The following is an 11,705-nucleotide window of genomic DNA, read 5'->3' as shown; positions in this document are numbered from 1 at the left end:
CATCCTTTTGTTTCTTATGTCTTGTACAAAAAAACAATAAAACAAACTTTGAAATTGAAATTGAATTGAATGTGGCAGGCACCCTTGCTTTTGAGTCTTTCTACTAAGCCACCTCGTGAACTTGTTCGAATTCTAAAGAAGCTAGCATATAGTTTTTGACTTCGCTGCTGTTTACGCGAAGTAGACTTTTTTTGCCTTTGCCTATGAAGGTGTGTTAAGATGAATTTTGCTCATAGCTGACTGCTTTGTCGTCAACGGCGTGCATTGGAACACAGCAGCATATGCGTTATCTTGCTGCATTGGTACTTCCTTTACTAGGGCTGCCGTGTTCCAATTCTTAGACAGCACGTAGACAGTCTACGAAGACTGCTTAGAAGACAGCATCGAGCTTATGCTGTCCGAGAAATGGAACACAGACGGCTTTTTACGCGACATTGCACCACCTCGCGTCGAGAAGAAAAAGCTAAATTAGCAAACAAAACAGTTGTATTTTCTGGCTTATTTCGCGTTGAAATGGAAAAAAAAAATAAACGTTACTCACATTGAGCGTCTGAGAAAGCGTTAGCTTGTGTGCATACGACCATTCCGGTGATATCGGATCTCTCTGAGCAATTCTCTGAGCCGCCATCTTGTTTAGACAGCAAAGTAGCCTGCATTGTATTTGTCTACGATGTGATCTTCTCGGAGCTGTCTACTTTGCTGTCTACGTGAGAATTGGAATGGGGCTTAAGATGGCTGCCATCCATTTAGCTGTCTATTTAGCCGTCTACGGTGAGTATTGGAACACAGCCTATGAAGTCGCAGGTTCTCTGACACCGCAGAGAAGGTAAAAGCCTAGCCAAGCCAGTACCATCTAGGTACCCAGCAGCCCGGCCGGGATTCAGGGTTGCGTGACTTAATGCATTTTCATTTTTTTTTGCTCTTAACACCACTAGGGATCACATGATGGTAATGGCAGAACGCTTGATTAAATGAAGCCTTTTCTCATACTAAGCTTTTTTCCGAGACTCCCTTGCAGTAGTGCACGACTTTTACATTCTCCTATTGAGGGCGAACTCGCACTTTCGCCTTCCGAAAGCTGCCGCTGCGTTTCAGGAGGCGAAATTCAAACCTGCGTAGATAGTATGCGTCCAGTTCGCGATGAAGAAACCACGGTAATCAAAATTGCTACTGATACCTACATATGAATTGCTGAACGTGAAGTATCCGCTATTCTTTTTTAGGCCCACAATCCCTGCGCGCACATGACTGTCTTCGTGCCTTTGTTTTTTCTTAATATGCATGTTCATGAGCTAGAGACTTGACTGTTCTCAAGCCCATAGTTACAGTGCGAGAACAGAATGACGACGCTATATCTACGGTCATGTCATGCCAACTAGCCCAAACTGCCACACTACTTTGTTCTTAGTTGTTTTTTTTTTCGTGAAGCATTCAAAGCGGTCACCTTATGTTAAAGCATAACCATGAAACATAACTATATTTCAGAATCCAGTTTAGGGAGTCTAGATATCAGTCATTCCGGAGATTTATCGATATGTTGTTCGAGCCCTCATGCAAGGACCGCTGGAAAATAACATGTATGTAAGATGTGGGGAATGTCACCCTTCACAATGGCAGAGCGCGCACCTTGTGAAGCCCACCCTCTCTCCTTTTCTTCTACTCACCGTGCTCCTACCTTCTTCACTGCCCTCGCGAGACTACCTTGACTGCGGCCTGCTAACGGACGTGAGCTTGAGAGCCCTGGATTAACATTTGGATAAAGACAAACAGGAGGCGGGAGATGCGGCTCTTTTCGCGCGTCTCTCTATGCACAACGACAAGACGCGTTTATGTGAGCAGCAGCAGTCGGGAGCATCACCAACGCACGCCGCCCGCGGCGACAGAGCAAGCAGCGTTAATAATCGCACGCTAGGATGCGTCTGGGATGCTGCTCCCTCGCCTTCCCGCCGTCCGCCCTCTCGCCGACCGTCAGGCTGTGGCGTACGGCGCGAAGGAGGGTCAGCGTGAATCAATTTGGAGGCGGGGAGACGAACCCCGGCGCGCCTTTTTTGCCTGCTTTCCCCATCACTGCCTCTCCTTTCCTGTTGCCATGGAGACAGTCCGGGTCACGTGCTCTCGTTTGGGAAAGAAGAGAGGGAAAAGCGCTCCCCAAGGTTGAACGGGTGCTGCTGGCAGGGTCTCCCTCGAAAGAAGGGGGCAAGAGTAGGGGAGGTTTCATCCGAGTTGCGGAAGATGGCGCATTCCGTGGTCGAGCGGCCGCATCGACGGCAGACGGTAAGTTGCTCTCTGCTCCATTCCGATGCTCTCGAGGGAAGTCTCGCGGGGCTTTGGGTCACGCGGGCGCCTCTCGCGCGCTCCGCGAATCAGGCGCTCATGAGCACGGCTGAACGCGTGACTACTCGGTGCGAGCACTTCCGCGACGAAGCGGCCTCGCGACGCGTGAACTCGGCAGTACCGCGGTCCACTTTCGACTGACGATGGCGCTCCGTGTGTCGAAGGAACCCCGATGTTAACGTATAAATGGCATAAACTATTTCCTTTGATTCGTCGTATCGATCAAAGTTTCTTTTTTGCCCATCTACTCATACTTGCAATTGTCTGAAAACATTACATAACTATGAACGGTTCCCTAGCAGAACTTCAATAGATGACGACAGTGCCGCATCGGCATCGATAAGGCCATTTTAGACAATACTCAGACAGCCCCGAATCCTTCGAAATTACCATGAAGAAGTCTAAATTATTCCTGGGTCATTGGCTTGGTAGCGTACCTCAGCTACGTGACACCAAAGATACACTCATCTGGTGGTTTCGTTGAACTTTGTCACGCTTGAATCTTCTAGCAGCTTTTGATATATGTATTTGCCTAGTGACCTACACGATCATTGGAATTCGTTAGTAAAAGAATGCGCGAGGGCGCTCCACTCAAACGCATGTTTCCTCAGTCGAGCAGGCGTGCATTGGGTATGTGCACAATATCAAATGTTATATGCACATGATTCGCTCCTCTGGGTGCTGTCAGACGAACTCCGTGCCTCACTAATTGTGAGGCTGCACGCTGATACAATTCCTTCGCTGCACCATGCAGCTGTCCACAGTGGCAGCTTTTTCTCGCAGTGCATTGATTGGAATCAGACCGACAAAGCGGGAATGTAGGAGAGAGATGTCGTTTCGGGAAAGAATGATAAGGCGCGACGTGTATTCCGTGTGAATAGTGGGATTGCATCGATCGAGAGGCCACAACGACATTCTTTTTGCTGCCAGTGAAAAGCTTAAATTCGACCAATGAGCCATAGCCATGTACGGGCCAGTCATTATACTGTTGCTGAAGGTTTCGACAAGAAGGAGAGAAAGAGAGGCGACTACGACAAGACAGAGAAAGCGTGACGAAGGGGAAACATGGAAGCGAGATTTCGCGGCTCTCGGCGTGTGCCTCCTCCCGCAATCGCGTCGAGTGGCGCACGCAGCAGAGCTCCGAAAGCGAGTGTCAAGGCGCACGTTTCGCACTGATTAGATTCTCGTTTGACGCGGTTTGCCCACGTCGCGTGGAGGGAGACACGTCAGACACCTTACTCGCTGACGAATATGACTCGCACTGCAGGCAGAGCTGAACCGTTTAGCGCTCTAAACGAGGGTTTTGGCTCATCGTTGCACCCTTTCTTTTCATCTTGACGTGCTACGGCTAGGCACTTCTGAGACAGCATTCACAGAGCTTTAGGTTGCGCTTTGCTATATGCTTGCTGACGTCTCAAATGGCATGCGAAAATTCCGGGTATGATAGAATATACTATCTACGTAAGTCGTCCTTTTTTTTTTAGTTCAGCCGCTTGTCAATCTCTGTGAATCAGGAAACCACATTTATACACAGATCACGTGTAGGTTATTTTGAAGGTGTTAATCGCTATATGACTTGCTCTGCCATATATTCGCGTGGGAAATCAGCAAATAAGTGTGGCTACGTATTCTTATTGGTACAGCGTCTCTACTTCGTTGCATCTCAACGTTGGCCTGAGCGCTAAATCTGTATAATGTACTGCGTTCGAGGGTCCAAATATAAGCTGAGTTTCGAAGCGTTCTGCCTCGATCGGTCGGTCAGTCAGTCAATTCAACAATCAGTCACTCAATTCACCCATTCTTAAAGTTACGGATTTGTATAAGGACACGTGATACTAACGCAGGCAGAACAGCAGAGCCTCTTGAGGGGCCCTCGTGGGGATCTGTTGTTCAACAGAAGTGGTTACGGTTGAACTTCATGCAACATGTATATTTTAAAATGTCGCAATGAATTTTTACAAGCACGCGTGAACCTTTATTTTCGGTTATCCTGAGCGCGAACAGGTTCTAAAAAAAATTGTTGGGGAGGGTGTGATACGATAAAGTGAAAAGTTACCCGCTTTCGTGGCAATATAGGAAAATAATTATGATTTTTAAAGCGTACAAGAACATGAATACATCGCTGCAAGGGATCCACCGTGGTGGTGTCGTGATTAAGGTAATAGCGCGGCGAACCAAAGATCGCGCATTTGACCTCGAGCCACGGCGGTCGCATTTCGGTGGAGCTGAAATGCCAGATCATAGTTGAAATCAAGAGAAAATGAACATGGGCCGGGCATGTAGTGCGTAGACAGGATAATCCCTGGTCATTAAGGGTAACTAACTGGATTCCCAGAGAAGGGAAGCGGGTTAGGGGGAGACAGGAGGTTAGGTGGGCAGATGAGATTAGGAAGTTTGCGGGTATAAATTGGCAGCAGCAAGCACAGAACCAATTCACTGACGTAACATGGGAGAGGCCTTTGTCCTGCAGTGAGCGTAGTCAGGATGATGATGATGATGATGATTATTATTATTATGATGATGATGATGAAATGCCAAGAGCCATGTGTACTGTGCGATGTCAGTGCACGTCAAAGAACACCAGCTGGTCAAATTTTCCGGCGCTTTCTACTACATGGCATCCCTCGCAATTATACGATGACTTTGAGAAGTGAAATCTTAGATATTGTTATTATATCACCACAAAGGTGACACAGCATAAAATGATGTGATCGTGCCGCTTCTGACGTTATAATCGCTTGGCGAGGCATCGACGAACGCTTGACATCTGAGGTTATGTCCGAAAAAGAAAAATCGACACTCGAAGCACCGTTGTAGTTGGTTACGCTTTTTACGGTCGTCACAGTTGAGGCAAGTTTCCTATCGACTGAAAGTTGTGCTGCCTGCCTTAATGAAACCTTGCGAATGCAAAACAAAAACAAATAATAATCAGGATAGCAGTATTTGAGAAGCACGTGCACCGTGTGCAGATGATTCTATTGTAGAATATACCTGCTTGCAAGTGTCCTTCATAGAAGCATTAGAAAATGGCGGCCTCTTTCTGTCATCTTTCTATCATCTAAAAATCATCTTTCTATCTGCGCTAGCAACATCCAACGCACAATATTGCCACGTTCCATTTCTCAAATTTTGTTATCGCTCCGATACACTACATTCTCAGCGCAAACCGCACCTGCAGTTTTCTAGAAGCTTCAGGACTGTAGTAGATCATTTCAGTAAGGTGACGCCCACTCTGCGAAGTGTACAGATTATTCCGGAACCTACGTCACCGCCAGCGATAACGCCAGAACATTCGATGAGAAGAGTGTAAATGCCGACGCACTTTGCCGCCTGTCATCGACGGCCGACGCTCCGTCTGCCGCTATCAGTCCAAGACTGCTACTGTAGTCCGACTTTCCGTTTACAAGGCACAGGTTCGCCCAAATAAACAATTCATTATTCGACTCGCAGTGTGCTCCATTCGTCCACGTCACGACCCCGCGACAATATGCTAATGTGCATCAACTACAGAGGTTTCCAGAGCTCATGAAATCTGGTTATCCTGTCTCTCGTGTGACGCTTACCATCGCGTGCGACGCCTACCATTCGCAGAGAAACACAAGGCTCCTTCACTCTGAAATGACGTCGCTATAGGGCATGTCATATATCGTTAAGTATGTAACCCTCTGTCTCCTAACATATCCTATATCCCGTAACGTCACGAAGTTGTTATAAAAATTGCCCTGAACTTTCGGGGTAAATGAGGCGGATCGGTGAGCCGGCACCAACCCTTTGCGCCTCCGTCCTCTTTCAGGGGCGAGCAGGACTTGTTGCTTTTCGCTAAATATTTTCCATATGAAAAATGTATGCTGCACCACGGGTGAAATGTTGCGTACCATTGACTACTTGCTTCACTAACTATAACAAGCAGCGCAGAGGTCAGATGTTGCAAACTAGTTTTTTTTATTGTGTATAAAGCGACTCAATGTTTAAGAGGCACTGAGTGGAAAAGTAGACGCAATATCCGGATAGATTTTACTTACATTGACAACCATCTTCGCTTAGAAGAGCATGCATAGTTTTGTTCACTGACTCAAATACGACGTGTTTATGTTGAGACATAGTTCGCCTTTGTGATGAAAGGTTGTTGCCAATGTCTCAACAGCTGAACAACCTTTCCACTTTTCATTTCTCACTCCATTATATTGAGTGCAGTGCACCTAATAGCGATTCAATTAGAGCAATTTCTTCGAAAACGTGGTTTGCTTTAGTCACGTCTGTCATATCTTTGCCGTGATCAAGTGGACGGAACAATTTGGCATATCATAGTTGTACCTGGCAGACTGCCAGGTGACTTCTCGCACAGTTGCCAGGAAGGAAATGTCGCCCTAGCTCAGTATACGATGATCGGGTAGAAAAAATAATAACCCAAAGATATCGTACCATATCTGTAGTCTCTGAATTGGGCGAGGGCTATACGAATTAACACACGCATCCGCGATGTGCGTATATTCGAGCAAATAGTGCCACGTCGAAAGGGGATATATCATTAGTATGTAGTTTTAACGGTTCGGTTCCCCGCTGTCCGCAGTCTATCCGAGCTCAGGTGATCGCTTCGCTACGCGTGGTGCAAATTTACCTAATTCGTATTGATTTTCTATCTCGCGTTGTATATTAACGTCTCTCCTCACTATGCAATCGTTTTTCTCTCCACGGAATGGAATGCCTGATCGGATGGGACACTCGACCTCAGTCAGGGGCATTAGTAAAACTTTGACTTGATTATTTTGCATAAGGGTGATAGTCGGGCTTACTTTAAGCATGTTATGTCGTAGGGCGAAGGCTAATTTCTGAACCAGATAATGAAAAAATGTCTAGGCTTATTTCGTCACCGTATGATAAAAAAATAAAACTAGTAACAGCCACATAAGTGCATCTCCATAAAACATTCATTCATACTTGGTGGCTTGGCTAATTTAACGTATTATCAGTGAAATGAAAAAGAAGAAAGCAAAAAAGATCAAACTACAGCAGTAAAGAACAGGAGTTATGACCCTTAGTTTATTAGCACTCGCCTGTCACGATGGTTAATATCTATGCTGCTAGTACCTCCATTCAACCTTTTAAGTCTAATGAAGGGAATATAATTATTCCGGTCCGACCTCCTATAACATTGGTTCCACTTTCGTTTTCTTGTTTGTTTTTTTCTACATATTACGGTAGCAAACTGCAGCAGCTTCTCTGCAGACGGACGTACCTGCCTTTTGCCTTTCCCTCTTTTTGTGTCTCCTAGTGCGTGTCTTTACTTACTACAACACAGTGAGTAAACACCTATTATATTACATGTCACGACGACCAAGACGTCTGTCTTTAGGTCTTGCGTGAGAGGTCGAAGTCTACCGTCGAGAAGACAAGCTCATACTCGTAGTCAAGCCCACAGAGATTGTGAATAACCGCTTCCCTATGCTTGTAATTTTGACGGATAGCCGTTTCTGACCTCTTCATGCTCCCACTTATGGCACGCGGCTCTTTACTTTCATTCAACGTATACGTGTCACATGAGTCGGGTCAATTTTTCTTATTACTGGTGCGCTCGACGCCTCAGAGATATATACGATACGATGCCTTCAAGCAAGATCGATACGTCGATGGGTCTGCGGTCGTGTCGGGCCATATTGATAAGCGACTGCAATGGCACGGCACGAGTACACTGCGCGACTCCAGTATGTTTCTTGCATATGCAAGATGTTGGTTCACACGGTGCTTGATTGTTGGACGAACCGAGTGACATGGCTCTAACTCCTTCTTTCGTAGAGATCATTTGCAAATTAGAAGAGAAATGATTTTTCGGCGAGATAGCGGTGCATGTTAAATGGTCGTGACCGAGCGAAAGAAAAACAGGTGAAGGAGACGAGAAAGAGGGCAAACGAGGCTCTTCGTCTGTGGCACTTCTTCTCCCTCTTCTCAATGTTCCGTTGCGCTTTTCTTAAACTTTGCCATCAATCCATGTTAAGATCGCTGGAACTGCGTAGCAGGAGCTGGGAGTAATCGAACAATACGCTGCTGCTGCTGAAAATGAAGTTCGCGTCCCTGTAGACGAATAGAGAAATTTTCTTTCTTTCTTTCTTTCTTTCTTTCTTTCTTTCTTTCTTTCTTTCTTTCTTTCTTTCTTTCTTTCTTCCTTTCTCTCTTTCTTTATTTCTTAGTTTATTGAGAACAATTACAATATTGTCTAAGGAGACACGGCAAAAGGCAAACATTGCCTGACTGGGCCGTGCCACCTATACAGCAGCAGCAGCAAAAAAAGATGTTCACAAATATAAAAGGGTACATGGAAATCAAATGCTACACCTCTAATCAATAATACACAGTCCTATAGCAAAAAAAAGAGAAGAAAACATGAGTACAATTTTACAAAAAAAATTGCACGCACTATTCTCGAGCAGAAAAAGAAAATCGCATTGTACTCATCTACACACACACAAAAAAAAAGACTAGGAACAACTTGTAGGATCGTAATCTAAATGTGGGAAGAGAAAAACAAAAATCAACACAATACGTAGCATTCAGACAGAACCATAAGATTCTTTTATATTCATTAGTCCTCTGAAAATAATAATTTTTATTGTTTTTTGACACGCTTGCTTCCTCATTCCGCATTTGAGAAGATCTGTGGTAAAGGTATACTCATTGAGGAGGTTAGGAATTCGAACAGCAAGTTTTGCTTCTCCGTAATTTGTTCGGCGTTGTGGTATAAATACAGAACTTTTTCAGAATTTGTAGCCTGTCGTTTTGACACTGTACTTACTATGAAAGGAATGTTTGTCAGACTTAAATTGTCGCATAACCTTTAGTTTTAGTTTGTATGTGTAGAGTTTGGGCACCTTTAAAATTTATTTTTGGATTGATATATTTGGGTGCTTATCATACGTCGTAAATTTTCTATTGCACGTAGCGCACAGTTTAGAAGCATTTGAAATGATCCTAAATTATGCTGTGTTATAGTCGACCAAACTAGAAAACGGTACGTTAAACGGGAATGTATAAGTGCGTTGTAGATATGGTGCTTCACGCTTGTTGGTAGTAAATATCGCAGCCTGTTTAATGCACCTACAGCGCTGGCAATACTACTTTTGAGAGAATATATATGTGGTGACCAGGACATGTTCTCGTGGAGTATAACTCCCAGGAATTTCGCTGCGCGTGACTGTTGAATATTTACTTTTTGAACCTGTAGCTGATGATGACAAGCCATGTTAGTTCCTTTTGATTGAAACAGCAAGTAGTTTGTTTTACTTACGCCTAATTGAAGTTTATTTGCATTAAGCCACATATTCATTGCTCGAATCAGTGCGTTCAAGTTTATAAACTCTATTAGATAGCTGCAAGGTAGCTTTTTCTTGTACCTGCAGTCTCATTTGAAGTTCATTGAATTTGTCAGAAAGATGTTGAACGGATCATTCGAGCTCCACCAGTCTTGTAGGCAAAACCAATAGGGCATCAAGCTTCTCTTTAATTGACATAAGTCGAGTAGACAATTTATTGGTTGTCGTTTGGCGGGTGGTTTCAGCACTTGCTCCCTGCCCCACCCCCCGACATGATTCACATTTCTGTGATTTCTTAAGGCTGGTGCACACCGGCGACTAACAGTGGTCGCGCGACCATTTACGACTGGTCGCGAACAGTCGCGAGCGGTCGCAAACGGTCGCAAAGCGACTGCTTTGGCTAGTCGCTTCCTGACCAATTTTGCAGTCGCGCGACTGCAGTTGCAAAGCTGCTAGAACCAATCAGTGACGCTCAATTTTTGTTTTCTTGTTTTTTTTTCAACACTGTGCGAGAAGGGACGAAAACAATAAGGGCCAAACCTCATAAGCGCGAAAATGCACGCGACAGCGACGAGCGATGCTATGAGCGACGAAACAGGGCGTTCGCGCGACGTGTCGCGTGCTCGTTTTTGCGAGATCGCTCGGTTCTCCACATTTGGAAACCGTCGCTCATCGCCCGGAAGTGCTGGGCTCAAGCAGCCAATAGCGAAAAACCGGAAAAGACAAAGACTACATAGGTGCACGTGACCCTGCCCGAGTCACGTATGCGCAACAAAAAATAACGCAATGTTTAATTAGGCATGTGCATATAAAAAAGTGCTGCAAGGCAATAATAAACACTTTCCGTTTCATTAGACAACAATATATCTTATTTTTAAATTGCATACCGCTCGCTACGCGGTTTTCTTGGTGCGAGTAGACGGCCTCATGCCAGCAACAGTGGAATTCGCTCGCCGAAGCCGTCGCGTGAATGTGGTTTGCCTGCGCTAGCGACTGATCGCGCGAAGCCGATCTACGTCGCGTCGCTTGTCGCTGTCGCGTGCATTTTCGCGCTTATCAGGTTTGGCCTTAAATGCGGCGCACTCGGTTCGCTCCGTTCACTCAGCTGGCAACGATCAGCTGATCGGCGCCGGTCTCCAGAGTTCTCGCTGATAACGAGATCCGGACGTGACACTCTAGTTTTGCGACTTCCGGTCGCTCGCATGCAGCCTCTGCCGGTGTGAACATCAGTCGCTTTTTAGTCGCCAGTCACGAATGGTCACGCGACTGCTGCAAGTCGCCGGTGTGCACCAGTCTTTAGAGCTATAACCATTTCCAGTGAAAGCTTCTTCAGCTATACCGGAGCAAGTACAAAAATGAAATATGAATTTACACTCACAACAAGACATGTACAAGCCATTATCAGGTACGGATAATCGGCATACGCAACACCGCGACATTTAAACAGGTGATTGAGATATTGGCAACCCTAAAAGATTTGGCAGCAGAGGCAGGATATAAAAGAAATATCAGGTAGAACACAACAACCTGTAAAACACAGAAGTGGTGCTTAAAATTTGCTGTCCGTCTGTCGCTGCCGCCACTGCTGAAATTTATCAATGGAACCTTTCGATCAGTCAAATGAACCCTTGTCCGTCAATAACCAATGCGGGTTTGACGAAGAAAAGCAAAAATTTGCTCCCGCCTCTTATAGATTGCAACAGCAAGTGAGCCCCAATACACTATCTATCTATCTATCTATCTATCTATCTATCTATCTATCTATCTATCTATCTATCTATCTATCTATCTATCTATCTATCTATCTATCTATCTATCTATCTGTCTATCTATCTATCTATCTATCTATCTATCTATCTATCTATCTATCTATCTATCTATCTATCTATCTATCTATCTATCTATGGCTAAGGCCACGCTCAATTGTTTTTATGCTTTTCCTTAAAGACTTGAATTGCTTTGCTCAGAGTCTTACGAAAAGGCCTTGCGTGCAAGCTGCACCGAAATTATAGCTTGTATTCATAGTCCTAAACGGATGATGAGGTGGTGCGCTTCTGTATTCCACCG

At 45.1% G+C, this 11,705-nt stretch overlaps 1 protein-coding gene across 1 annotated transcript in view; it reads left to right on the top strand.

Moving 5' to 3' along the window:
• The first annotated feature begins 2,173 nt into the window (after positions 1-2,173).
• LOC119172048 (ras-like protein family member 10B) overlaps positions 2,174-11,705 on the top strand; it is an 85,180-nt gene continuing 75,648 nt past the window's right edge. The window contains exon 1 of the mRNA XM_075889984.1: positions 2,174-2,274. The gene's annotated coding sequence lies outside the window, so the exon portion shown is untranslated. The remainder of the gene's footprint in view (positions 2,275-11,705) is intronic.

This window comes from Rhipicephalus microplus, chromosome 3, assembly GCF_043290135.1.
Source record: "Rhipicephalus microplus isolate Deutch F79 chromosome 3, USDA_Rmic, whole genome shotgun sequence".
Lineage (NCBI taxonomy): Eukaryota > Metazoa > Arthropoda > Arachnida > Ixodida > Ixodidae > Rhipicephalus > Rhipicephalus microplus.
The sequence above is the reverse complement of the archived record's forward strand: the minus strand, read 5'-3'. Positions and strand labels throughout refer to the sequence as shown.